This window comes from Ranitomeya variabilis, chromosome 8, assembly GCF_051348905.1.
Source record: "Ranitomeya variabilis isolate aRanVar5 chromosome 8, aRanVar5.hap1, whole genome shotgun sequence".
Classification (NCBI taxonomy): domain Eukaryota; kingdom Metazoa; phylum Chordata; class Amphibia; order Anura; family Dendrobatidae; genus Ranitomeya; species Ranitomeya variabilis.
In genome coordinates this window covers 45,457,048-45,484,939 of record NC_135239.1, presented here as the reverse complement: position 1 = coordinate 45,484,939, position 27,892 = coordinate 45,457,048, and the positions used below count along the sequence as shown (strand labels likewise).

General features: G+C 42.3%; 1 long non-coding RNA gene across 1 annotated transcript; it reads left to right on the top strand.

The window, feature by feature from the left end:
• Positions 1–413: 413 nt before the first annotated feature.
• Positions 414–27,892, top strand: LOC143788732 (uncharacterized). The gene is made up of 5 exons (XR_013218721.1): positions 414–544; positions 17,701–17,821; positions 23,750–23,863; positions 23,976–25,170; positions 25,771–27,892. It is a non-coding gene; the product is annotated as an uncharacterized LOC143788732 (long non-coding RNA).

Genomic DNA, 27,892 nt, shown 5'->3' with positions numbered 1-27,892 from the left:
ATGATCTCATCATATAAATCTCATGCATCATTTGGCTTGGATCAGGGAGTAGGACAGAATTACACGTATCAATCCAGGAATCGCTCGGGGACCTTTCAGCACCGCGGACAGCAGACGCAGCGGATAGTCTGTACATGGGTAATAATAAGGCTTGCAGGCATAATATTCATTATGTGGAAGTGATTACGCTGCAGAAAATCCGCCTCGATGTCTGACCGACCAATGATGCAAACCCCAGTGTGATAGAGAGGGGTCTGGTTTATGTACACGTGAAATGCTGGCGTACGTCCCCGGGTTTGTGTATTGATGATTAGGTTGGTCGCTTGTGATAGGATGATTGAAGGCCTGGCTCAGAGGAAGAGGAAGATCTCTCGGCGTTTCTAATATTATTTCACTTCATTGGACAAATCCTAATGTTGGGGGAGGGGTGGAAACAGCACATTCCCAGGTTTCTGTCTCCAGTGGATGTGGAAGCAGCTGTATACAGGAGGTTGCTCTCACCTCCCTGGCAAGAAGAGAAGCAGCAGACATTCTACAGATGCAGGTGAGGACCACATCTCAGGAGGATGCTGAGGCCCTGAGTGAGTTCATTCGTCTCTGCTTGTTTCTTCCACCATCATGTCATCCCAGCTTCCATTATAACCGAGCACCGATAGTGACATCAACCATTCACATCTGGCTTCATGCATTCACCAGACCCTTGTTACATGGATATGCAGCATTATGGCAGCCCACCCTCCCCTTGCACCTATGCTTCTGGATCATATGTGTGCAGCTTAGGAGCTTGTGCCTTCTCCAAATTAATAATTAATCTACTTAATTTGTGAAATGGTAAAGCAACAACAACAAAAAAAGAAAAGTCATTATTGTGATTTCTGGATGAAACTTGATGGATGTGTATGACAAATAAGAGTTGTGGAGTGTAGACGTTGTAGAAAAGATTGATACAAAGGAAGCGTGTGCAAAGGAGAGAGGAGGAAGCAGGGTCCGGGCGTCAGGAATTAATGGCACCCATGCCTCCAGAGTGTGGAGCTCGTCTTCGTTTTTCACATTCTTCCTTATTCCTCTGGTTTCTTTCGTGCAGATTTAATTTAAGTGTGATAAAGGAAACACCATGAACCGAAATGAAAAGCACATTCTGGGCTTTTCTTTATTGCAGAAATACAGACACTTTCAGGGGTAATTATTTGTTTATTTATTTATTTTACTTTAAGAGTAAACATTCTATTAATTTTTATTTTATAAATCAACCATATATATTAGAATAAGCAACTTTGTAATATATCTTATCAGAGAAATCTGTTTCTTTCACCTTCTGGATTAATCTTTCATCCTCAATTCATGGATAAAATCCTATTACTGAGACAAGAGATGACAGTTAGTGCTTGTGAACTTCTATGGAGTGGAGAGGGGCGGAGCTGGAGACAGACACATTCTGCTGCAAGCTCACCTGAAATGACAGCTACAGTTCTCCATAGAACTTTATAAGCACCAATCGCCATCTCCAATCCCAGGAGAAAATCTCCTGTAATGGGGAAAATCTGAGTAAAAAAATTTTGAGAATAAATGATCAGTCCAGGAGGAGAAAGTAGATTTTGCTAATAGGATGTATTACAAAATGTTCTTATTTTCACATGTACTATTGATTTATAAAAATAAATAAATAAATAAAATGATGATTACTCTTTAAATCCATGTATAATGGGATTAAAAATATTTATTTTTTTCAAATGGGTTTTATTAAAAATTGTGAACCGACGCTGAATAAGCGACGCTGAATAAGATTTACTGACAATCTGTCAGTGAGCTCTTTCTGCGTTTGTAACTCTCTTATTTGCCTTGGAGTATTTGCACACAACCATCTGAGAAAAACGGTCTGATTATTCTGATCAGAGTTTGATCGGAGTGGCATCAGTTTTTCTCAGAGGTGGAAATAAAAAAAAAAGTTTCTCCTAACAGTCCGTGAAAATCAGACTGCACTCGGATGTCATCCAAGTGCAGTCTGATGTTTTCCATGGACCCATAGACTTACATTGATGACTTTTGATCCAATACTCAGATATAATTCGGACATGTCTTCAAATATCAGAGGTGCACAGCCCCATAGAATATCATAGGTGCGAGTGCTATCCATGGAGCAAAAGGTAGCACTCATCTGGTATAATCGTTCGTGTGCACAAGCCCTGTTACTGAGTTCCCTTCAATTTATTTATGACCATAGACCACATCAAAGGAGAGTTGAACATTCGCGTGGTCATAAATCAGCTAAAAGGAGCTCAGAAAACAAGTAAAAGAGTGACAAGCGAGCTCACTGATGGATTCTTAGTTATCTCATTCTGCAGCTGCCAATGAGCAAGGAAACAAACAGCCCAGTAAGCCAAACGATGGCAAATTTTGAATGGAACCAATTTGCAAAAATTATTTATAGCCCAAAATGCATACAAATACAATTAAGCAACAAAAATGGCTATATCTTATAAGACTCGCATTTTTAGCTGTTACTTGAGCAAAATATTCTGCCAATTTATAATCCCAATGTTGGTGAATCATAATTCAATCAGTAATGGCTAAAGATCTCCAAAACATTAGATGTTTAGGCAAATAAGTTGCTCATCAATAGATGTTTTCATAAGAAAGTTACATCCACAAGTCAGGTTTTTATATTTTTCTTTATCTATTCTATAATTTTACCCTATTTTGATACTTACAAGGACATGAGCTGCAGGATCAGGCGCTGCCGCATGCACGGATACGCTGCGCTGTTTGGCAAAATGTTGGAATTTTGAAAATTTTGCGAAAAAACGTTGCGAGTCCCGTGGGCTGATTCCCACCCATCACTGATGTAAGGAGAGGCCAACATCGTGTATCTCTAAATGATCAGTAATACAAAAGGAAAAGTGATTCCAAGAAAAGCAACGTCTCTAGTTATTATTTGCCCCCTTGCTTCCAGCAAGGATGAGAAGACATTGATTTTCCTTTTCCTTCCTTATAGACCAATGAATCATTTTTTGCTCACTGTGATAAGGGGTTAAAGTAGGAGTAGGGGTCATAGCACCCTTTAAAATGGGGGTCATCTTACACTGGGCAGATTTGTGTAGCTGGAGCCTGTGGGCGAAGATCTGAGTGCCCTCGTCACACATGATGTACAGAGATGTTCATTCATATCACCGAGCAGAACACGCTCTTATCTCCCACACACTCCGTCCACAGCCCAATGCAGCTTACAGCAGTTTAATCAGTTCCCAGTGTTCACTCTTCTCTGCTGATTAAAACAATGTACAAGTGCCGCCATCTCTGCTTGTACACGTATAAGCCTGCTAGGCCTGCTGGAAAATAAGAATTGCGTATGTGGCCCTTAAACAATTGTTTTTATTTTTTTTTTATTTTTTTTATAACTCAATAGTGAACGTGAAAATAAGAAACGTTATAATATATCTTATCAGGGAGATCCACTTCTTTGTCCTCCTCAAAATTCTCAACTCATGGGTAATGTCTGTTTTCAGTCTCATTACAGAGACAGGAAGGAAGTGACAGTTAGTGCTCGTAACGTTCTATGGAGAACTGTAAGATTTTGCAGCATCATTTCTGTCTGCCTCCAGCTCTTCCCTCCTCTCTCCATAGAATCTTAAGAATACCAACTATCGTCTCCAATCTTAGTAATGGAAAAATACTCTATAAAAGATTTTGTTATTTTTACCCATGAATTCAGAGTGAAAGAATCAGAAATATTATTACAAAGTTACTTATCCTCATGATTTATTATATTACTTAATTAAATAAAAAATAAAAACGGCGGTTACACTTTAAATATCTGTTTGAAGGTAAAAAAAAATATTTTTGCAATTGGGTTTTATTAAAAATGTTGCACAGTTTGCCTTTAAATGGACTTTCTATTTTACAGTCTATTGCTGGTAGCAGAATGAGTTAACTTATCCGTGAGTGAGCTCATTCTGAGTCTTCTAGGAAAGTTTTTAGGTTTCGCTATGTTTTTTTTATGTGCGCCTTTTGGGTATGTCTACATGACGTCTTTTAAATTAAACCTGCCAAGTTTTTTGAAGCAGGAGTCGCTTCAGGAAACTGGCGTTTTTTGTTTGTTTCTTGGATGGTTTTCTGAGAGTTTTTTGCAATTTTTTTGTCACTAACGTTTTTTTGGAGGCTTTTTTTATGATGTGGTGTTTTTTTACTGTCATTTTCTGGCTGTTTTTTTTCACTCCATTCAAACATATTATTCGAGCCAAAAAATGGAGATGCTACGGGCCTAGGAATGGAAAATGGTGGCATAAGCAAAAATGTCTTTTTACGAATTTCCCCCAAAATTTTCAACACTTAAATAAAAAAAACAAACAACTACCATACACTACCATTCAAAAGTTTAGGGTCACCCAGACAATTTTGTGTTTTCCATGATAACTCATACTTTTATTAATCAAATGAGTTGTCAAATGAATTGAAAATCTAGTCCAGACATTGCCAAGGTTTGAAACAAAGATTTTTATTTGAAATAATTTTCTCCTTCAAACTTTGCTTCCGTAAAAGAATGCTCCCTTTGCAGCAATTACAGCATTGCAGACCTTTGGCATTCTAGCAGTTAATTTGCTGAGGTAATCTGGAGAAGTTTACCCCCATGCTTCCAGAAGCCCCTCCACAAGTTGGTTGGGCTTGATAGGCGCTTTTTGCTTGTACCATGCGGTCAAGCTGCTCCCACAACAGCTCAATGGGGCTGAGATCTGGTGACTGCACTGGCCACTCCATTACAGATAGAATACCAGATGCCGGCTTCTTCCCTAAATAGTTCCTGCATAATTTGGAGGTGTGCTTCGTGTCATTGTCCTGTTGTAGGATGAAATTGGCTCCAATCAAGCACTGTCCACAGGGTATGGCATGGCATTGCAAAATGGAGTGATAGCCTTCCTCATTCACAATCCCTTTTACCTTGTACAAATCTCCCACTTTACCAGCAACAAAGCAACCCCAGACCATCACATTACCTCCACCATGCTTGACAGATGGCATCAGGCACTCTTTCGGCATCTTTTCAGTTGTTCTGCATCTCACAAAGGTTCTTCTGTATGATCCAAACACCTCAAACTTGGATCCATCTGTCCATATCACTTTTTTCCAATCTTCCTCTGTCCAATGTCTGTGTTCTTTTGCACATATTAATCTTCTCCTTTTATTAGCCAGTTTCAGATATGGGTTTTTCTTTGCCACTCTGCCCTGAAGGCCAGCATCCTGGAGTCGCCTCTTCACTGTAGACATTGACACTGATGTTTTGGTGTACTATTTAAGGACGCTGCCAGTTGAGGACCTGTGAGGCGTCGATTTCTCAAACTACAGACTCTAATGTACTTGTCTTGTTGCTCAGTTGTGCAGCGGGGCCTCCCACTTCTCTTTCTACTCTGGTTAGAACCTTTTTGTGCTCTCCTCTGAAGGGAGTAGTACACACCGTTGTAGGAAATCTTCAGTTTCTTGGCAATTTCTTGCATGGAATACCCTTCATTTCTAAGAACAAGAAAAACTGTAGAGTTTCACATGAAAGTTCTTTTTTTCTGGCCATTTTGAGAGTTTAATGGAACCAATAAATATAATGCTCCAGATTCTCAACTAGCTCAAAGGAAGGTCAGGTTTATAGGTCTAATCAGCCAAACTGTTTTCAGCTGTGCTAACATACTTGCACAAGGGTTTTCAAGGGTATTCTAACCATCCATTAGCCTTCTTACACAGTTAGCAAACACAAAGTACCATAAGAACACTGGAGTGATGGTTGTTGGAAATGGTCCTCTACACCTATGAAGATATTGCATTACAAACCAGATGTTTGCAGCTAAAACAGTCATTTACCACAACAACAATGTATAGAGTGTATTTCTGAATCATTTAATGCTAGCTTCATTGGAAAAAACTGTGCTTATCTTTCAAAAATAAGGAAATTTCTAAGTGACCCTAAACTTTTGAACAGTAGGGTATATATATTTGGTATCTGCGTAAATGTAATGACCTGGAGAATCGTACTACCAGGTCAGTTTTACCATATAGAGGTATAAATGTAAAGACTTACATAGGTTGAAAAAAGACCTAGGTCCATCTTTAAATATCGTGCTCAGAAGGAAAAATAGTAACCAGAAACTCAAAAAAAGCCCTCATATGGATATGAGGAGGGAAAAATAATAAAATTATGGCTCTTGGAAGAAAGGGAGGAAAATACAAAAAAAATGGAAAAAAGAAGGTGAAGGGATCAATACAGCTCAGTTCTATACAAGTGTACGAGGATGAGCTACTTTGCCAAACAAACACCGAAAATGGGCACGAGCGATGATGTATCTGAAAAAATAACTATTGTATATCCTATTTGTAATTTCAACCCATTGAAATTGTAATGTAAAAATAAAAAGTCTGTATGCTGCCCTAGTACCCAAAAAAGACCAAAATTAAGGGCTCTCCCAAGAATACATAAAACCTATAGTTATACAGGAGTGCTAGCCAAAATCTCTTTGTAAAATGTCATTTTTTTATGACTCAAATATAAACATATGATAAGGATAAAAATACATATAAAAGAGAGTGTCAGACATAAGCTAATATCATACATTTATTCCCACATTAAATGATAGTTTCTACACATGATATTAGTCAGAATAATTAGGTCAGGTCAGAATAGGCTAAAAATTAAAAAATGGATAGTGGAATTTTATTTCTACTTCTATAATATAGACCCAACAATAGTGTTTTAATCATGTGTGGAAAACATTCAAAAATGATGACAGAGGTAAGGAAGGAAGCGGAATGCGAAACGCGCATCAGGGTGAGCCGTCGCTACCATGCAGGTTCTAGATGTTTCCCTTGAAGCATCACCATTGTATTTTTGCATGCGTTACTTTTATAGGGCTGTGTCTGTGCTGTTATACCATCCTCGGGCTCACCATATAACTGTGCCCATAGTTTATCCTCTCGAGCACCAGTGACTGTGGTCTACTGTTCACTGAGTGCTTGTTTGATATATGTACAATATTCGTTTTGGCACAGTAGTATCCTTGATGCTGGGATAATATAGGAATCAATTGAGTATTTAGTCCTAATATCCTTGTGACTCCTCACAGTGCGCGATGTGAGGAGTCACAAGGTTGCAGTCACTTAGTAACTGCAGACTTGTAGCCTAAGACCGTACAACCCCTTTAAGTACATGGGGCTGTGCTGCAATACCAAACACAGCTAGAAGTGCTGCTGGCCCTGGAAATCATTGTATTTTGGAATCATCTCAGGTTTTTCCTGCACTCCCTGTACATCAGTGTGCACGGCCAGATTTACGTAACTGAAGCCTATTGGCGAACGTCCTGATGCTCGGAGCCTCGTACAATCGTTAAACATTGCATGACAATACAGCTAAACCTGGGAGCAAAAAAATCAACTGATGCAAAAAAACACACAAAAAAAATCACTTGGCTACCTGTCATGGTTCCCAATGGCAGGAGAACTTCAGGAAACATAAATAAAGGACTAGCTCTTGGGTGATGGAATCTCGAGCTGACCGTGAGCTAAACCTACCACACAACTAATAGTGGCCGGGGGGGCGTACCTACGTTTTATCCCTAGACGCCTCGCGCCAGCCGGAGGACTAAATAACCCTAATAGAGGAAAAACAGACCTGGCTTACCTCTAGAGAAATTCCCCCAAAAAGGAGACAGAAGCCCCCCACATATATTGACGGTGAATTCAGAGGAAAAGACATACGCAGTATGAAGGTAGGTTCAGCAAAGCGAGGTCCGCTTACTAGATAGTAGGAAAATACAAAAGGGAACTTCACGGTCAGCTGAAAACCCTTTTTAAAATACCATCCTGAAATTACTTTAAGACTCATGTGTCAACTCATGACACCGGAGTGGTAATTTCAGCCCACAAGAGCTTCCAGCTACAGAAAAATAACATAACTGTGAACTGGAACAAAAATGCAAAACAAACTTAGGACTAAGAGTCCAACTTAGCTGATCAGTAGACTAGGAGCAGGAACATGCAACAGAAAGGCTCTGGTTACATTGATGGCCGGCACTGGAATGACTGAGCAGCAAGGCTAAATAGGATACTCCCATATCCTGATGGAAACAGGTGAACAGAGAAAGTGAAGCACACAAGTCCAGTACCACCAGTGACCACCGGGGGAGCCCAAAAACCAAATTCACAACAGCTACCCCCATACATATAAGGGGAAAACTATCACACGTGAAAAGCTGACAAACGGTTATTGAGAGGTTAATACCTTGGATATCTCTGTTTTCATGTGTTTTTTTGGCACAAATATAATTAGCTAAATACAATACAGGATCCAATTACAGAAATGATATAGATTATTAAAGTTGTTGACATAATTAAAGTTCTGGAATAGTTACATAGTGAGAATTCCACTTTGATGACCCTGGCTTGTTGGATAACGAGAGTATTTTGATTGGATGATCTTGACCTCTTTCCGCTATCGCTCCTTTACAACAAAGCGCTGGTACAAGTCCCCAGACACAAGACGAGCCCTTGATTGATGTTATAGGAGTGCTGGCATTTGTACCTTTCACTTCCTATCATGTGCCTGACTGCTTTCTCAATCCTCTTCTTCGACTTGCCCCCGCTCGGAGCTCACCAGAGACCGAACAATCATTTAAGAATTTCTTTGCAAGCTTTCAAAAACATCATGGTTAATTTTCCACGCTAGGCTACCATAGCTCTTACATTTTTTTTTACATCCGCGCTGGGATTTGTAGACCAGTACATATTGGAGCGGTGATACGCTGCAGATCCTTAAATGACCATGCAGAAATGCTTAGATTGTGCTTTAGAATTGACAAAGATTTTCTATTTTGCGGACCAGTTACCTGAGCCGCATTACACAGGGCAAAGAAAAACTTGTACCGAAATGTACAAGTGCCAAAAGTGTTATTACATGGAACCGAAAAGCTAAACAGAATCAAGGCGTAAAACGTCATTATCGATGTAAAGGACTTTTTTAAATTTTAAGCATGGGGAGTCGTATCGTGCAGGGAGGTGCAATTTATCAGCAACCCCTGATATCTTTTGCTCCTTTAGCAGATTTGTAGATGACGTCTTCTTCAGGTGGCTTCCGCATAAAACCCTCCTGAAAAAGTGCCGCACAAAGTGCCCCATGAAATAATGCGCAGCAAGAAGGCATTGCTGTGCACATGTTCTGTATTACGTCACTACTTTTAAAGGGCACCTGTCATGTGAAAAAAACTTTATTATCTTGCAGATATGGGGTTAATCTGCAGGTTAATAGTGTTCTGAACCTGCACGGTGCTCACACTTAGACCCCCACAGCAGGAAGAAAATTAACTTTATTCCCCCTCAGTGGCAGTCAAGTTTTAGCCATAGGGATAACAACAGTGAGGGCTCAGTTGCCGCTCTGTGTATAGAGAGAGGTAACTGTGCCTCCAGCACTGACAGCCAGCTCTATTGCTGATCCTGCCATCAGTCCAACAATGAGAAATACCCATTTTCTACACGTACTCCCTTAAAAAAAAAGAAATTCAATAGTTAACCATTTATGCCAACATCCGTTGGGTTACAAAGGTTGTACTTGCACCAAAGCCCTAGAATGTGAGCGAAGTCAAAAGCTGAACTACTGCAGAATAGCAGCGTGTCGTCCCTGGACTGTAACTGCACTTTGTATTGTTATATAACCTTGTGCATTACTCCTGAGTCGTGACATTACTGCATGAATGATCCCTGTTATATGATACTAGATGGTGGCCCGATGAAGTCCTGGCGCCTGTGTGCGGTGCACGCGGCAGCTTCCGGTCCCAGGGTTGGTATGAGCGCAGGACCTGTGATGATGTTGCGGTCACATGACCGTGACGTCATGGCAGGTCCTTCTCGCATAGCATCCTGGCCCCGGAACCTGCCGCTTGCACTGCCAAGGACAGCGCGCGACGTCGGAAGGTGAGAATAACCTTTTTTTTTATTATTATTATTTGTAACATTAGATCTTTTTACTATTGATGCTGCATACGCAGCATCAATAGTAAAAAGTTGGTCACACAGGGTTAATAGCTGCGTTAACGGAGTGCGTTACACCTCGGTCCTTTAACACTGGCATTTACCCTGTGTGAGTGCTCAGCGCTGACTGCAGGGCAGTAAAGCAGCGGCCATTTCCCTGCCAGACTATGGCCGTCGCTGATTGGTCATGGCAATGGTCATGGGTGTTTTGCCACGACCAATCAGCGACTTGGATTTCCATGACAGACAGAGGCCGCGACCAATGAATATCCGTGACAGACAGAAAGACGGAAGTGACCCTTAGACAATTATATAATAGATATGTGTTTATTACCCCTTTATAGTGACATCACTATGAGCATTACTCCTGTGCTGTGCCATTACTGCATAAATGATCCCTGCTACATGGCATGGTTTATTACCTTTTACTGTGATATCACTGTGTGTATTATCCATGTATTCATAGATATGCTTACACAGTTTTTTAAGCCAATTTTGGAACAAATTCTGCAGCAAATTCCACATCAAAAACTGTTTTAAAAATTTTTTAAGTAAATTTTCTCTTGATTTAAATAGGAAAAATAACATATCGGTTCACTCAGGCAGTTTTTTTCCCAACAACATTTTAAAAATTATGCCGCACTAAGGTTTCTATCCTTTAAAAGTGAACTTTTAATCCACTATGCATATGCAAATTAGTGGACTCAGAGTTAGTCCAGCTTCCCAGAGATCAATCCTTCCGTATGGAGTTAAGAACTGGCAGGCAGGAAGTTTTTACCTACCTGCCTGTTCTGCCGTGCAGCAATTTCTGTCAGCTCAGAGAGGTCATGGATGGCTCCTGCGATTTTCCTGCTTCTGTTAATGTCATGAGGACAGAGCAGCATTTTCTCTTCTGCTCTGCTCTGTCGATATCATGATGATTGACAGCCAGCTCCCCGCTGCCTAAGTGTGGAGAGCCAGCTGTCAATGAACATGACGTCTGCAATGATGCCCCATCAACAGAGCAGCTCGGGAGAGGAAGATCTGCTCTGTTGACAAAAGGTGAAATGAAGCAGTAGAATCGCAGGCTGAGCCAGCAGAGATCATCTCCATACAGAACAGGCACATAGTAAACAACTACCTGCTTGCTCTTAGCCCCTTAAACAAAAATAATAAAAGTCCTGGATGTCCCTTTTAGCTAAAACTTCATGTGGATTGCACGGCTTTTTATAATTTGCTATATTATGGATGTGCTGACTAAGAGATATTTTGACTTAATGTAAACCAACTTCTTGTAATCCAGGAAATTAATTTCTTGGAGGCAAGGCGGTAGTCATGGGCGAGGGCCCGCTGTGTTACCACACCCTGGCACTCTACATTAAAATAGTGTCCCGATTCTCCTGTTCTATACTTATGATGCATAACACTCACGTTTTGGTTGCAGGTCTCTGCTGCCTCCAGTTCTTGAGCAAAAAGGATTGGTCAAAAACCTTTCAATTTTCATAGTCCATAGCACAGCCCATTTTTATATCCGCTGTTCGCTCGCCCTTCCCTATCACTTCCCTCACTGGCATCTCTGGTCACTGGGATACTCCCCGCAGCTTCCATGAGTCCAGTCCCAACTCCCTTATGCGATTCCCACTCTGGCTTCCTCTCCGAGAAAGATAACGAGGCACGCTTCTCAGTACCTCTGATGGGCTGTAGGCCCTGTACATCCAGGAATATCCACTGAAATTTGTGGCTGAAGCTTTAATGCTGCTAACTAGTGATGAACGAATATACTCGTTACTCTAGATTTCCTGAGCATGCTCGGGTGTCCTCCAAGTATTTTTTAGTGCTCGGAGTTTTAGTTTTTATTGCCGCAGCTGAATGCTTTACATCTGTTAGCCAGCTTGATTACATGTTGGGATTCCCTAGCAACCAGGCAACCCCCACATGTACTTATGCTGGCTAACAGATGTAAATCATTCAGCTGCGGCAAGAAAAACTAAATCTCCAAGCACTAAAAAATGCTCGGAGGACACCCGAGCGTGCTCGGGAAATCTTGAGTCACGAGTATATTCGCTCATCACTGCTGCTAACCCTTCCGTGCTCTTCATGCCCTTCAGCCCTCTGTCTTTGAACTGCTGCTATCTCTTCTCTGAATCTAATCTCTCATTCTCACTCAGAAAAACAGGAAGTCATTCTCTTTTTGTCCCACTTGCTCCCTGCAAATTGTGGGCTAGTGCAAAGCATTGACTGTCTTTACTCTATTTGCCCCAGCAGTTTGTTCATGGGGAGACATAACCTTTCACCTCCATAACTACAGTCACTATCTTCTAACAGTATGCACTGGACATTGTACGCTACTCTGAGTCCTAAACCCTAACCTATAGGGTCTTAAACCCTATCCTATAGTCTCACTCCATACACTTATACACAAGTGTATGAAAGCAAGGCCGCTCCCACTGGCCAGGAGTATGCATAACTCATACATACCCTCCGGTACTGGCACAGAAACTGACACATCCAAGCAGCGCACAGTGCGTCCGCGTTGGGGAGTCATAAGTCTGCAGTCACAGTGATGGTAGACATTGATTTGGACTGGACAACCCCTTTAAAAGCGTTATCCTCCAGCGACAGTCATCACCTACCACTGGAGGCCTGACATCTGGGACTCCACCGTCCATGAGAATGAGGGTCTTGTGCCACTTACAAGTATCAAAGCAGTAGTGTACATGCATGACCACTGTTCTATCCAAGGAAGTGGTGGTCACATATGACGGTGTCCAAGAGAACCTATTAGGCTACGTTCACATTTGCGTTGTGCGCCGCAGCGTCGGCGACGCAACGCACAACGCAAACAAAAACGCAGCAAAACGCACACTAAAACGCTGCGTTTTGCGACGCATGCGTCCTTTTTGGCCGAAAGTTGGACGCAAAAAAAATGCAACTTGTTGCGTTCTCTGCGCCCAACGCTTGTGGCCATGCGTCGCAAAACGCAGCACAACGCATGTCCATGCGCCCCCATGTTAAATATAGGGGTGCATGACGCATGCGGCGACGCAGCGGCGCCCGACGCTGCGTCGCACAACGCTAATGTGAACTTAGCCTTAAATGAAACGTTAGGTGGGCTTCTGTGAACTTTCACTCCATCACAAGCTTCTTGTGATCATTGGGAATTCCACTGGTTGGATCTCAGTGATCATACTGTATACAGCACTGTCGAAAGGTGATTAATGATGTTAGTTGGATGCCTGACATTGTGCCACATGGAGGGGAGAGCTGGAAGAGGTTTTCTCCTTCCAACAAAAAACATTTATTTAATAAATAATTATAACAGATCGCTTGAATATAAAAACATGGCTTCCGGTTATCTCTGGCTGCAGGTCACATAGAAATGTTCCCAGATCTGCTTCTATGGAGAAGAGAACTGCACTGCAGAAGAAAAGGGGCTGGCAGCCAGTGGAGGAATTGGAGGAGAAGTGCATTAACCATGCATGCGCTGGGAAGGATTGCTGTTAGCGGGAAGGTCATTGAGGGGATGCAGCAGTAGCCTACAATGGACGCGATCAGAGAATATACAAGCATTTCTCTTACATTTGTCTTAAAGCAAAGATGAGAAAACAATGTGTGTTTTTATGTTTTTGGAAAGGGTAAAATCGATACATTAGACCTGTGAATCTTAGGACCCCACACAGATTAGATGTTAGCTGAACCCGCCAATTTTGGCCGAACTGGTTAACCATTTATTGTGTATGGGGGTTAATTCCCAGATAGATGATGTTGGGGGAGACAAGGATCTGGACATTGCAATGTCATCATCCTGTTTTCCATAGCGGATGTGAAAGTAAGTTATCACCGATCCCAAGGTGCACTCAGTTTTTTTCTAACAGCCCCATGAATGTTGAAGCAGTGGAGCGTGCGCACTGCCACTCCATTTTAATAAGGGTAAAAGTCCCCCTTTTTTACCGATCGGCATGGTCCCAGCAGTCGGACTCCCACCAATCTATAAGTTATCCCCCTTAGCTGACGATAGGTGATAACACCTCTACACCAGACAACAATTTACATTATCCTTCAGCCACACATCTATGGTTCCCTCATAGGACCATACGCGCAGGTGTACACGTCCGTGTATTCTCTCATCTGAGAAAGTCGGGTTGATAATGTAAATGACATTCTGATAAAACTCTGATCAGAGTGTCAGCGTAGTGTGATCCAATTCTCTCAGATGAGGAGAATGTAGGGAAAAGAAATTCTCCTTCTTCATTCTTTGAGGCCGCAGAACTTGGACTGCACTCAGATGTCATCTGAGTGCATCCTGATGGTTTCCATGCACTCATTGACTTTCAATCCGAATATTGGATCAAAATCGGACATGCTCGGTCCGAGCAGAAAGATGGATGTGTAGAATAACATTGGTCCGAGGGCTATCCGATGTTTTGTCAGATCGCACGGAAAATACAGTGGTGTGAGTGAGCCCTAAAGGGGATAGATAGCGCTAAATGCAGTTTTAACTCTTTATAGAAGGGGAAAGTCACAGTAAGATACTGTTCATGCATCAGAGCTGCAAAGCATCATTCACTGTATTTCTGGTCTAAACTAAGGTGTGATATTGATATATTGTGTCAGGCACAAGGTCCTATAGACTTTCTTTTAAGGCCCCGTCTCACATAGCGAGATCGCTAGCGAGATCGCTGCTGAGTCACAAGTTTTGTGACGCAACAGCGACCTCCATAGCGATCTCGCTATGTGTGACACGTACCAGCGATCAGGCCCCTGCTGCGAGATCGCTGGTCGTGTCAGAATGGCCTGGACCTTTTTTTGGTCGTTGAGGCCCCGCTGACATCGCTGAATCGGTGTGTGTGACACCGATCCAGCGATGTCTTCACTGGTAACCAGGGTAAACATCGGGTTACTAAGCGCAGGGCCGCGCTTAGTAACCCGATGTTTACCCTGGTTACCAAAAAAAACAAACAGTACATACTCGCCTTTCGGTGTCCAGGTCCCTTGCCGTCTGCTTCCTGCTCTCACTGACTGCCGGCCGTACAGTGAGAAGTGAGAGCACAGCAGTGACGTCACCGCTGCGCTCTGCTCTCAGTGTACGGCGGCTCAGTCAGAGCAGGAAGCAGACGGCAAGGGACCTGGACACCGAAAGGCGAGTATGTAGTGTTTGTTTTTTTTGGTAACCAGGGTAAACATCGGGTTACTAAGCGCGGCCCTGCGCTTAGTAACCCGATGTTTACCCTGGTTACCCGGGTGCTGCAGGGGGACTTCGGCATCGTTGAAGACAGTTTCAACGATGCCGAAGTCGTTCCCCTGATCGTTGGTCGCTGGGGAGAGCGGTCTGTGTGACAGCTCCCCAGCGACCACACAGCGACTTACCAACGATCACGGCCAGGTCATATCGCTGGTCGTGATCGTTGGTAAATCGCTTAGTGAGACGGGGCCATTAGCCCAGATCTTATACTCCGGTCATCTGCCTGTTTAGTGATAGAATACATAGGGCACTGATCACTAATATGGAAAAATCCTGATATCTACATTATTATTGTTAGCTAATACTTAACATGGACACTTGCACAGAAAAACATTGTGTCATATCCATTATTGTATGCCAGGTAAACAGATATTTCAGTTTACTTCTCTCTTATATACTGTATGTGAACAATGGGGCATTGTTCTTAGGACTCATCCGCACTGCAGAGCTCTGGGCAGGCTATACAGCGACACATGGAGACATTACAATAAGTCACATATTACATTATACAGTAATAAAGTATACAAAAAGGTATGACACAGGTAATGGAAGTTGGGGGGGGCAGCCGCGTGGTTCGTTGTTTGCGTGTAGAACCCTGTTTTGAATCTAAGGACAAATCTGCGAGGAGTTTGTATGTTCTCCCTGTGTATGTGGGGGTCTCACTCCGGGACCCTGGTTTCCTCCTAGACTGCAAAAATATAAGAAAATTGTCCCCTAATGTGTGATATACAGTTGTGGCCAAAAGCATTGACACCCCTGCAATTCTGTCAGATAATACTCAGTTTCTTCCTGAAAATGATTGCAAACACAAATTCTTTGGTATTATTATCTTCATTTAATTTGTCTTAAATGAAAAAAACACAAAAGAGAATGAAGCAAAAAGCAAAACATTGATCATTTCACACAAAACTCCAAAAATGGGCCAGACAAAAGTATTGGCACCCTCAGCCTAATACTTGTTTGCACAACCTTTAGCCAAAATAACTGCGACCAACCGCTTCCGATAACCATCAATGAGTTGCCTACAATCCTCTGCTGGAATTTTAGACCATTCTTCTTTGGCAAACTGCTCCAGGTCCCTGATATTTGAAGGGTGCCTTCTCCCAACTGCCATTTTTAGATCTCTCCACAGATGTTCTATGGGATTCAGGTCTGGACTCATTGCTGGCCACCTTAGAAGTCTCCAGTGCTTTCTCTCAAACCATTTTCTAGTGCTTTTTGAAGTGTGTTTTGGGTCATTGTCCTGCTGGAAGACCCATGACCTCTGAGGGAGACCCAGCTTTCTCACGCTGGGCCCTAGATTATGCTGCAAAATTTGTTGGTAGTCTTCAGACTTCATAATGCCATGCACACGGTCAAGCAGTCCAGTGCCAGAGGCAGCAAAGCAACCCCAAAACATCAGGGAACCTCCGCCATGTTTGACTGTAGGGACCGTGTTCTTTTCTTTGAATGCCTCTTTTTTCTCCTGTAAACTCTATGTTGATGCCTTTGCCCAAAAAGCTCTACTTTCGTCTCATCTGACTAGAGAACATTCTTCCAAAACATTTTAGGCTTTTTCAGGTAAGTTTTGGCAAACTCCAGTCTGGCTTTTTTATGTCTCGGGGTAAGAAGTGGGGTCTTCCTGGGTCTCCTACCACACAGTCCCTTTTCATTCAGATGCCGACGGATAGTAGGGGTTGACACTGTTGTATCCTCGGACTGCAGGGCAGCTTGAACTTGTTTGGATGTTAGTCGAGGTTCTTTATCCAACATCCGCTCAATCTTGCATTGAAATCTCTTGTCAATTTTACTTTTCCGTCCACATCTAGGGAGGTTAGCCACAGTGCCATGGGCTTTACACTTCTTGATGACACTGCGCACGGTAGACACAGGAACATTCAGGTCTTTGGAGATGGACTTTTGAGATTGGTCATGCTTCCTCACAATTTGGTTTCTCAAGTCCTCAGACAGTTCTTTGGTCTTCTTTCTTTTCTCCATGCTCAATGTGGTACACACAAGGACACAGGACAGAGGTTGAGTCAACTTTAATCCATGTCAACTGGCTGCAAGTGTGATTTAGTTATTGCCAACACCTGTTAGGTGCCACAGGTAAGTTACAGGTGCTGTTAATTACACAAATTAGAGAAGCATCACGTGATTTTTTGAACAGTGCCAATACTTTTGTCCACCCCCTTTTTTATGTTTGGTGTGGAATTATATCCAATTTGGCTTTAGGACAATTCTCTTTTGTGTTTTTTCATTTAAGACAAATTAAATGAAGATAATAATAACAAAGAATTTGTGTTTGCAATCATTTTCAGGAAGAAACTGAGTATTATCTGACAGAATTGCAGGGGTGTCAATACTTTTGGCCACAACTGTAGCTATATTGTGGGTCCATTGACACTGAGACTGATGGGACAGATACCTCACATCATAGACCATAGAAGTAGCTGAGATGTATTTGTCACGTTGTTGTAACACAAAGCTTTTATACTGATTCACAGAACACACCTGGATATCTGAATTCAGCAGATGTTTTACGTAACCCAAGAAAATCTAATTGCTCCACGTCCGCTACATCGGAGACCCAACCCATCTGCTGTACCTTGACCTGCAGTATCTGTGGTATGACTCATTTCTGCAGCAACTATCATGTATCTTTATTATGGTACAATGCAATTATCCAGTGTTTATTGCACTGACATGTTTAACCCTAACAGGGACAGCATGTTCTGCTCTTCCTTAGACAATCTGGTAGTGAGAATGCAAACCACACAGTGAGGCCAAATCTGTGAAGCCACGGAGAAAATCTACATCTTGGATTATGGGACATAATGACATTTGTTAACATTTGTTAATTCACATAACCTGGAGGAGGGTGAGACTGCATGGAGAGGAGAAGTGGGAAGACTGCAGTTGTCCTTGAACATGGCAGCTGTGTTGTCAGGAACATCTTCATAGATGCTAACAAATTATGCATTTCTCAAAATTGCAATATAAGCAGTTAATGAAATACACACCACCACATATACATTATAGTGAGAAAATCCTGGAAATGTAAAAAAAAAAACGTCCGCTTGTCTGCATGCACTCCGTTGCTCTGGAGTCTTTATTCACTCAGATGCTTTCAGCTCTTCATGCACTCAGTTCTCCTCAGCTCTTCATGCACTTTTTTGTCCTCAACTCTTCATGCACTTTGTTGTCCTCAGCTCTTCATGCACTTTGTTGTCTTCAGCTCTTCATGCACTTTGTTGTCCTCAGCTCTTCATGCATTTTGTTGTCCTCAGCTCTTCATGAACTTTGTTGTCCTCAGTTCTTTGTGCATTTTGTTGTCCTCAGCTCTTCATGCACTTAGTTCTCCTCAGCTCTTCATGAACTTTCTTGTCCTCAGCTCTTCTTGCACTTTATTGTCCTCAGCTCTTCATGCACTTTGTTGTCCTCAGCTCTTCATGCACTTTGTTGTCCTTAGTTCTTTTTGCACTTCGCTGTCCTCGACTATTCATGCATTTTGTTGTCCTCAGTTCTTCATGCACTTTGTTGTCCTCTGCTCTTCATGCACTTTGTTGTCCTCAGCTCTTCAAGAACTTTGTTGTCCTCAGCTCTTCATGCATTTTGTTGTCCTCAGTTCTTCATGCACTTTGTTGTCCTCAGCTATTCATGCACTTTGTTGTCCTCAGCTCTTCATGCATTTTGTTGTCCTCAGTTCTCCATGCACTTTGTTGTCCTCAGTTCTTCATGCACTTTGTTGTCCTCAGCTCTTCATGTACTTTGTTGTTTGCAGTTCTTCATGAACTTTGTTGTCCTCAGCTCTTCATGCACTTTGTTGTCTTCAGTTCTTCATGAACTTTGTTGCCCTCAGCTCTTCATGAACTTTGTTGTCCTCAGTTCTTCATGCACTTTGTTGTCCTCAGCTCTTTGTGCACTTTGTTGTCCTCAGCTCTTCATGATCTTTGTTGCCAGAAGCTCTTCATGCACTTTGTTGTCCTCAGTTTTTCATGCACTTTGTTGTCCTCAGCTCTTCAATGCATTTTGTTGTCCTCAGTTCTTCATGCACTTTGATGTCCTCGGCTATTCATGCACTTTGTTGTCCTCAGCTCATGCATTTTGTTGTCCTCAGCTCTTCATGCACTTTGTTGTCCTCAGTTCTTCATGAACTTTGCTGCCCTCAGCTCTTCATGAACTTTGTTGTCCTCAGTTCTTTATGCATTTTGCTGTCCTCGGCTCTTCATGAACTTTGTTCTCCTCAGTTCTTCATGCACTTTGATGTCCTCAGCTCTTCATGCACTTTCTTGTCCTCAGATCTTCATGCACTTTGGTGTCTTCATTTCTTCTTGCACTCAGTTCTCCTCAGCTCTTCATGCATTTTGTTGTCCTCAGCTCTTCTTGAACTTTGTTTTCCTCAGTTCTTTGTGCATTTTATTGTCCTCAGTTCTTTGTGCATTTTGTTGTCCTCAGCTCTTCATGCACTCAGTTCTCCTCAGCTCTTCTTGAATTTTGTTGTCCTCAGCTCTTTATGAACTTTGTTGTCCTCAGCTCTTCTTGCACTTTGTTGTCCTCAGTTCTTCATGAACTTTGCTGCCCTCAGCTCTTCATGAACTTTGTTGTCCTCAGTTCTTCATGCATTTTGCTGTCCTCAGCTCTTCATGAACTTTGTTGTCCTCAGTTCTTCATGCACTTTGATGTCCTCAGCTCTTCATGCACTTTGATGTCCTCAGATCTTCATGCACTTTGTTGTCTTCATTTCTTCTTGCACTCAGTTCTCCTCAGCTCTTCATGCATTTTGTTGTCCTCAGCTCTTCTTGAACTTTGTTTTCCTCAGTTCTTTGTGAATTTTGTTGTCCTCAGCTCTTCATGCACTCAGTTCTCCTCAGCTCTTCATGAACTTTGTTGCCCTCAGCTCTTCATGCACTTTGTCCTCAGTTCTTCATGCACTTTATTGTCCTCAGCTATTCATGCACTTTGTTGTCCTCAGCTCTTCATGCATTTTGTTGTCCCCAGTTCTTCAGGCACTTTGTTGTCCTCAGCTATTCATGCATTTTGTTGTCCCCAGTTCTTCATGAACTTTGTTGTCCTCAGCTCTTCTTGCACTCAGCTATCCACAGGTCTGCCTATTTCATAAACTTGAGAACTGTATAATCTGATTAATGATGACAAACTCATGAAAGCAAAATTTATTATTCATCCTCTTGCGTGTTACAGGTAACTGCGTGTGGTTTAAGCATACCTGAAATCTGAATTATTTTAAAAACTATGTAAATATGAATTGATTGGATAGACAGACAGACAGATGAAGATGATAGATAATAGATGGTCTAAATTCACCAGATGGCACCATTGCAATATACCAATCTTCAGATGATTCATAAATTCTGATTGGCCACAATGTGCTTATACATGTGACTCATCCATAATGTTTTAATCTCATCTAATATGTTGTGACTTAGTGATCCTTCTTAATGGACATTTAATAGGAATTACAGTTTAGTATAATCCTAGACCATAGGGTAGACCATAGTAGAGAAATACTATTCAGGATGTGTTTGAACTTTCCAGTATTAGTGATGTAGATAAGAATTATCTCCAGCCGGTTACAGTGCTCATACTCTTGATTCAGCAACAATCCACTTATTCCCCAGAAATTCCAGACATTATATGGCCAGATTTAGATATTATTTTGGGGGATTTTAAAATACTTTTATTTCTTATACCAATCATTATAATGCATCCCAAATGTGTATTACTGTTAAGTCACATAAGGAGCTCAACAAAAAAGAGAAAGATTTAAACATTTAATACATGTATGAGTACCTTTGCACATTTGATACACTACATGGCAGAGGTGCAGCTAGCGGTTCAGCTTGGGGGGGCAAAACATGAGTGGGCCCCTAACCAGGTAACCCTGATTTAAACTATAGTGGCGCTCCCTAAATGTGGGTATAGGGGAACCTCAGCAGATGATCACGCTGTTACCAAAAATAAATCTCTACTCGAAGACCAACACTGATATTACCGCCATATAGTGACCATATTGTGGTAGATATCAGTCCTACAGAACATGTAAGAGATTAATGCACAGTTGTAGATGGTGAATTACAGAGGAAGTTCTTTCTGATGGAATCGTTCACTTTTCCCCTCTTTTCCATACCAACATGACAATTTCTTCCAGCCAGGACTAGTCTGCAGAGATTACAACAAAGACACATCTGACTTCTCACATTTCAGGCACTGTCCCCATCTATTCCCAACCTGCACAAACTCCTCATCCTGCTAATACCCAAATACTGAGCCCCCGCTGCCATATGTGTCCGTATTACTCACCTACTGTGTGGTACCAAAACCGTGCTCCTCTTACTGCCACACATAATAATGCCACCACTGTGCCCTTACATAGTAATAATGCCTCCTTTGTGCCCTCTAGATGGTAAAATTGTCCCCTAGAAAATATCAATGCCCTGTGCAAGTGCCCTAAAAAATAGCGTCCACATTTTGCCCCTAGAAAGTGATAAAGCCCCATGTGCACCTTTGAAAGTCACAAAACTCTGAGTACTCCATTAATGTCATATAGAAAAAATAAAATCCATAAAGGCACCTTTAGAAAAAAGAAGAACTGACATTTCAACCTCCATTGAAGAAGATCGTCACATTGAACATATGGGATTATTAGACCCAGGAACAGAGGGACTAATTAAAGCAGGGGAAGTAGAGAGAGAGCTAGCACTTCAAACTCCATTGAAGTAGGGGCCTCCTGCGGTGATTAGATAATTACAGCAAGGAGATTTGCTAGGAAGAAGACAACCAGTCTGAGATCTGTTTACACACAGGCAGATAATTGCAGGGGCTTCCTTTGTTCCAAGGAAGAAGCTTCCTCTCTTCAAAGAAAAACTTGACAATTGCAGTTAAACACTCTGTCTCCTATGTCCAGTTATAAATATTGGGATTTGCATTGATCAGAGATTTATGGTACAAATATTTTCATCATCGTAGCGAAGGTATGAACAGAACACATTCACTCACATCACCGTAAGGCCATTCTAACCCCACCAACTTAATATCGTCTGATAGATGATACCATACATACCATGTTTTGTCTTTATAGAAAGATAAAATTGTGATAAGAAACATGGTGACAATAGCTTCCACCTGGCACCTCCAGGGGCGAATATATACTGTAAATTGGGGAACTCATAAAACAAAAAGAAATGAGCATATACTATACTATAAATAAATGAGTAAATAGTAATACTACATGTAAATAGCATAGGGTACTTAGTTAATGTTATTTTGATTTAAAAAAAACATAAAAGCCATCCTATCAAGACAAGGTGTACCCATCAGGATGGTCCTAACCTTTCCATCACAAGGTGTACCCACGGAGACGGTCCTAACCTTTCCACCACAAGGTGTACCCATGGGGATGGTCCTAACCTTTCCACCACAAGGTGTACCCATTGGGATGGTCCTAAGCTTTCCACCACAAGGTGTACCCATGGAGACGGTCCTAACCTTTCCACCACAAGGTGTTCCCATTGGGATGGTCCTAACCTTTCCACCACAAGGTGTTCCCATGGAGACGGTCCTAACCTTTCCACCACAAGGTGTTCCCATGGAGATGGTCCTAACCTTTCCACCACAAGGTGTACCCATCGGAATGGTCCTAACCTTTCTAACACAAGATGTACCCATGGGGATGGTCCTAACCTCTCTCTAGTATTAAACCCTTATCATGTGTCAAACAACTTCAATATGAATAAGGGTAGAGCAGGATGGTGCCCCGACTTAAACACCCATTTATGGGTAGGTATATAGATTAAATAATTAGCTCAGCAAGGGGGGCACACCCCTTTTTTGTAAAAAGTAGAAGATATTACAGCAAAACCAAAGAAATGAGCAGGAGCATAAGTTGATATACGTGCAATGTGTAAGATCACGTTCACACTGTGGCCATTTCACAGACAAAACCCAAGAAAAAAAAACAAAATGAGCCTATACCCTACAGGAAATAAATAAGGAAATATCAATAGCACATGTATATTACATAGGTACTTAGTTAATGCTATCTTGATCGAAAAAGCATAAGTAGAAAAATAAAGATATTCCTAATAAAAATAATTCTGAAAAATAAAGATTAAATTATATTGGGTAAATTAATTATTCCGTTCTGATAATATTTCCTGCCTCGCTGTTTTCTGTAAATTTTCACCCACTGAGCACCAAAGCGTTGCCCTCGCCACATACCTCTCATACAGAAGTAGTTGGGGCTCTGTCTCGGTAGATCCCCGCTGCGATAACGCTCCCGCTCTGAATGTTGAGAGTGTAAATTACCGTATCAAAGAGCAGCCATGTAAATTGCCTTCCCAACTCCTGCAGTGAAGCTGCAAATTTGTCCATTACATGAAATCATCCTTTTTTTGTTGCCGGTGATTTAACATTAACATCGCACCACTAATTCGGCAGAGACATGCTGCTTCTCCTTTGTCTTCCACCATCTCCCAGAATGCTATGGATAATGTAGGTTAGGTATATCGTTAAATATTCATTTTTCATTTTTTTTAGGTTTGATGGGGGATTGTTCGGATGACAGCTGGAACTGTTGTGATCACAGGAGGAATCCTAGCAACTGTGATACTTCTATGCATCATCGGCGTACTGTGCTACTGCAGACTTCAGGTGAGAGTATAACCCGAGGACTAGATGATCAAATATTAATGTCTTGTAGCATTGATAAGTATTATTATTTTTTTATATTTAATATATTAATAAAAAACTATTTTCCATACAGTATTACTGCTGTAAGAAAGATGACCTAAATGGGGAGGCAGAGGAGGACTCCGGCCACCAGCCTCACTCACACTTCCCTTGCCATGACTGCTCTTCATCCCACCTGGATGGAGGGTTCCCTCCGTATACAGCTCCAGCCTACTCTCCATACGGCTCCCCATATATCATACGGACTGCGGATACCATGTGCAATGGAAGAGAGAGAGATTCATACACTCCACCTCACTACACAGAAGCAGGACCCCTTCTTGTGATGGGGGGTACCCCAAGCCTCTCTAGGGGACTGCACGCTCTCAGTACCCAGGTATGAACTGGAAATGACCAACACAACCCTGAGAAGTTCTAAACCTGCCAAGGATTTTACACCACTACTGTGGATCCATGCAAGCCAGCCATTTTTATTCATGGGCGTTCCCTGAACCGTTTTGGAACAAAAATCTTTACAACATAACCTGTAAAAAAACAAAAAATGGTAAATGTACATATCGACGTGTTTATTGTAAGAGCGGTATTGTGATCATGCCGGAGATCAATTCGATGGCGGAGAAGAATGGGGGATGATGCCTTTGCTTGAGCAAGATGTATTTCACCACCAGCTTGTGTTTGACTTTATTTTTTCATGGAAGAAAAGAGGAAAATAAAATACAATATTTATGGGGGGTTTAATTCGACATTATTGCGGGTGTACACGAATATCATATGGAATAATATAGAGACTTTTTGTAAGTTATCTAGACTTTAAAAGTTTGTGCTGGCCATGACCAAGTATCAGAACAGAGAAGAAAAAGAGTCCACCGGGGTCTGACGTTAGTAGAGAAAGTCTCCACTGGGGGTCTGACATTAGCAAAGAAAACCTCCACCGGGAATCTGACGTTAATAGAAAAGGCCTCCACCGGGGGTCTCACGTTAGTAGAGAAAGCCTCCACCGGGGTCTGATGTTAGTAGAGAAAGTCTCTACCGAGGTCGGACATTAGTAGAGAAAGCCTCCACCGGGGTCTGATGTTAGTAGAGAAAGCCTCCACCGGGGTCTGATGTTAGTAGAGAAAGCCTCCACCGGGGTCTGATGTTAGTAGAGAAAGCCTCCACCGGGTCTGATGTTACTGGAGAAAGCCTCCACCGGGGTCTGATGTTAGTAAAGAAAGTCTCTACCGAGGTCTGATGTTAGTAGAGAAAGCCTCCACCGGGGACTGATGTTAGTAGAGAAAGCCTCCACCGGGGTCTGACGTTATCAGAGAAAGCCTCCACCGGGTCTGATGTTACTGGAGAAAGCCTCCACCGGGGTCTGATGTTAGTAAAGAAAGTCTCTACCGAGGTCTGATGTTAGTAGAGAAAGCCTCCACCGGGGGTCTGACGTTAGAGAAAGCCTCCACCGGGGTCTGATGGTATTAGAGAAAGCCTCCACCGGGGTCTGATGTTAGTAGAGAAAGTCTCTACCGAGGTCGGACATTAGTAGAGAAAGCCTCCACCGGGGTCTGATGTTAGTAGAGAAAGCCTCCACCGGGGACTGATGTTAGTAGAGAAAGCCTCCACCGGGGTCTGACGTTATCAGAGAAAGCCTCCACCGGGTCTGATGTTACTGGAGAAAGCCTCCACCGGGGTCTGATGTTAGTAAAGAAAGTCTCTACCGAGGTCTGATGTTAGTAGAGAAAGCCTCCACCGGGGTCTGATGTTAGTAGAGAAAACCTCCACCAGTGGTCTGACATTAGAGAAAGCCTCCACCGGGGTCTGATGTTATTAGAGAAAGCCTCCACCAGGGTCTGACGTTAGAGAAAGCCTCCACTGGGGTCTGACGTTAGTAGAGAAAGCCTCCACCGGGGGTCTGACGTTAGAGAAAGCCTCCACCGGGGTCTGATGGTATTAGAGAAAGCCTCCACCGGGGTCTGATGTTAGTAGAGAAAGCCTCCACCGGGGTCTGATGTTATTAGAGAAAGCCTCCATCGGGGTCTGATGTTAGTAGAGAAAGCCTCCACTGGGGTCTGACATTAGTAGAGAAAGCCTCCACCGGGGGTCTGAAGTTAGAGAAAGCCTCCACTGGGGTCTGATGGTATTAGAGAAAGCTTACAATGGGGTCTGATGTTAGTAGATAAAGCCTCCACCAGGGTCTGACGTTAGTAGAGAAAGCCTCCACCGGGGTCTGACGTTAGTAGAGAAAGCCTCCACCGAGGTCTGATGTTAGTAGAGAAAGCCTCCACCGGGGTCTGATGTTAGTAGAGAAAGCCTCCACCGGGGTCTGATGTTAGTAGAGAAAGCCTCCACCGAGGTCTGATGTTAGTAGAGAAAGCCTCCACCATGGGTCTGATGTTAGTAGAGAAAGCCTACATCGGGGGTCTGAACTATAAAACTTCTTGTGGAGAGAGCATACGAGGGACAAAACCGGTCTGAAAAAGCAGCTGAACGAGGCACAGTCATACTCAATTATTATAATACTTTTCCTACATTTGATAAATTAATCTACAACCCTTAATAATATCATTAGTTTAAGTAATACCATTGTCCGATCCTCGACCATCCTGCAGCATTTACATATCCATCCAGACTGAGCAGGAAGTGCAGGAGGACCTAGGACACGTCAGATCAGAAGTGACAGAAGATTGGTAAGAACATTTTTAGATATTTCAATAGCACCAAATCAATTCATGTCTGAGCAATGTCCCAAAATCACATGTTTTGATTCCAATATTTTATTCTAGATGGCTTAGACTTGGTGTGGCGCGAGTCCCAGCGATGGGAATCCCAGCAGTTATACATTTATCACTAATCCTTTGCATTGGATTTTGTAGGTTACCTCCTTTCAGTGGCTAAAGAATGCACAAAACTTTATTACTTCTGATTTTGAAATTAAACATTAGTCCCAAGGTAGTAAGTTTTCCCATATCCAGGAGCGGATACAGACAGATGTCGGCTCCGGTGCAAAAACAGAATACGGGTCCTTTGCAATCCAATGTGACAGAAGCTGCATTGGAAGGGGAAGAGGGACCCCTTACCTCTTGGGCCCCCCTCCAACTGCATAGGCTGAACCAATGGTTTGTCCTCTCCTGCCCCTAGGGGGTATCTTACAGGATCACTGGGGATCTGCTTGAGAACTAAACTCCATTACCGCAAGACTGCACTCCAGAACCTCAAGACTGCACTCCAGAACCTCAAGACTGCACTCCAGAACCTTAAGAATGGAGCTACACAGGGTGTCATCTTGATTGGAGTGAAAATTGACAAGCTCAACATTGGTTCTAATCATTGTATAGGGGACTTCTGGAGAAGGCAGAGCATATCAGACTATTTAAACCAGTCCCATAGACAATGACTGTAGTGGAGGTGGATCATGTACCTCTCCACTCCATTCAAGACATGGCTCTACAGAGCCCAGATACTGGTTCCAGATTCTCATTTTCAGTATCAGTGGGGATATCCTCCATCCCACAGCTAGTGAATAATTTCCTACCTTGAGAATAACCCTTTAATTGCTAGACATGTGGAGGAGCAGTGGCGCTCCAATAGCCTAGAGTTGCCCTCTAAGGGCTCCATATGTTTTGGAGATCATACCAAGCTGTGATATGGTGATGTCCACGAGGGCTTGGAGACTGCATTTCAATTCACCCAATTTGACTTATGTAAAATTCATGTGATTTTCTTCTTCTGTTGCACTTAATGCACATAATTAAGTTTGTGATTTCAGCTTCCAGAGAAATGTCTTGCAGACACAGTCACCATCTGGCCTGTATCAAACTGTGAAAGGAGCAACAACAAAAAAAAACAGAAAGAAAAATTTTATCATAAAGGGGTATATGGAGTATTTTGCAGGTTCCAATAATTTAGTGGTAGACGATATTTTAAAATAGGAATAAATGACATTTAAATGTATTGGTTTTCAGAGATTATTTACTATGAGAATACACGAATAAATACATTTTAAATTCCCAT